This window comes from Cydia splendana, chromosome 2 (genome assembly GCF_910591565.1).
Source record: "Cydia splendana chromosome 2, ilCydSple1.2, whole genome shotgun sequence".
In the NCBI taxonomy this organism is placed as follows: domain Eukaryota; kingdom Metazoa; phylum Arthropoda; class Insecta; order Lepidoptera; family Tortricidae; genus Cydia; species Cydia splendana.
In genome coordinates this window covers 2,149,726-2,151,905 of record NC_085961.1, presented here as the reverse complement: position 1 = coordinate 2,151,905, position 2,180 = coordinate 2,149,726, and positions in this window count along the sequence as shown.

The window sequence follows — 2,180 nt, the reverse complement described above, 5'->3', positions numbered from 1 at the left end:
CGCGAATAAAAGTGTGGTCTTTTTAATTAAAAATCGTATATACAAACTTGTATTAAAAATGAACTAAACCCCGCATTTTATCCCTTTAAACCCGAAAACACTAACGAAAGGGGAAATTTAATTAGTACGAAATGGTCCCGAGGCGACTTTTGGGCTGGAATCTCTGAGCCACTGTTTATTTAGGACCGAAGAATTTATTTATACGGGCCATAATCTCGATTGAATTATTTTTATGAAACATTTTTATAAATTTAACAAAATAATTTCCTGCTTTTTCTTTTAATATTAAACATATTTTCAAGGTGAAAGCTAATATTAACTTATTCAGTAGGTTTAGGTACCTACCTATAAGTTCCCTGTACAGTACCCCGGCTCGTACAACCACAATGAGTTTTTCGGAACTTATGTGCGAAGTATCATTTGATTGACATAATCCAGCAAACAATTAGGTACTCCAGGCATTTATGCTTAAAGGAATGTCACTGTTGACGTCAATATCCCTAACCGTTCGATAACAAGAAATTATTATCTGAATAGACCTCCAGTACATTGTAGGTGAGTAGGTAATTAAATCAGTAATTTCAAATACTTATCGCATTTGTGGTTTTCATATTTAGTATCATTTAATTTAGTTTCAACCAATTTCCGGAAATTGGAACAATCAATTTTATAATTTTCAATATTACATAAATTCGTTTAAACCAAGTAATGTTTAGTGTGGGTGACTAAACATTATATAATTTTGCATTGCAACTGAAACTGCATTAACGCTAATTTTAACGCAAAAATATAACTTTAGCGTTATTTCGTCAGAGATGGGAGCTCAAAACATTGTCGCAGGGAAGTGCGGTAGTTTTTATTTACCGCTTCCTTCAGAACTGTCCCAAGAGCTGCTAAGTAATGTGTCACAGTGTAGTTTTGTGCATATGAACATTTTTAAATAAACGTGTTATGTAGGTACTTATCCTCTGCTTTCTACACGGTCGTCGGAGACGCGTTGGACAGAAACCGGTGGAGGCAGATCATCCGCTCCAGATGCAACCCTGATACTGACCACGATCCTCAGACATGAGGGACCGACCAAAGAGAGAGAGTAGGTACTTATGATATTTTGGCGGTCCCGTGGGAATCTGACGAATCCCACAACAGACCAGGTGATGCAACAGAAAACTGTGTTTTTTGTTTTCAAGATTTTTACTGTTTGATAACAATAGTAGGTACCTACATGGTGCAACGAGGGGAGTAAATACAATCTTGCTAACGAGGTCTATAGATTCACGACAGCCGCAGGCTGGCATAAATTATAGACTCGAGTTTGCAATATTTTTACCCCCGGAGATACACAGAATGTTTTTCATCACACTTGCAAAGAAAAAACAAAATTTTAAGCGGAATAATTCTTTAATACGATGACATTTTCAGACATTCGTCCGCCATATTCTCATTTTTTGGCTAGTTAGGCATCGAAGGCACGGACCCGTCCGGCATTCAGCCACGATAGAAAATTGTGTAATAATATTTGAAATGGCTATTAAATTAATCAAATGAAATATTTTCAAACATAATCAAAACAGTTAAATTATAAACGATAATATTTTGAAAGTGAAACTCATTTCGTACCTTGACATTCAACAATTATTTACTTAGAACCTACTTGGTTCGTATGAGTTAGTGATATAATAAAAAAAAAAGCTATAACTCTTTGATTTGAAGCTATAACTCTCGTGGGAGTAAAATGGAATTTCGCTCCCGCTGATGCACATGCGTGAAAAAACACGCTTGCTGAGCAAGTTTGATGAAAAATAACTTATTTTGAACCACTGTACCAAAAGCGCTGTGGCTAAGCCAACCCAACGTCCTTTGCGATAACTGACTCTGCACGTTACGTGTCTCCAAAACTAGCTTTACGTAGTTCTTGGAATTAAATAAACACGGGACCTGGAAATGGGAAAGTTGCAGTCGCGACCCGAGGCGGATCGTAGCAGAATTCAAATCCGTTACGCGTATGAAAGTCTTTTCTAAATTTCTTCAGGTTGACTTACGCTAGACCATGACATGTCGGACGGCTCGGCCCGGGCACGGCCCGGTTTAGAGTGAGTCATCCTTTATGCAACAACGTGACGCTAAACGACGGCATACCTAGATAAAATACATAACATTTAAAAAAAGTTTTCGATGTT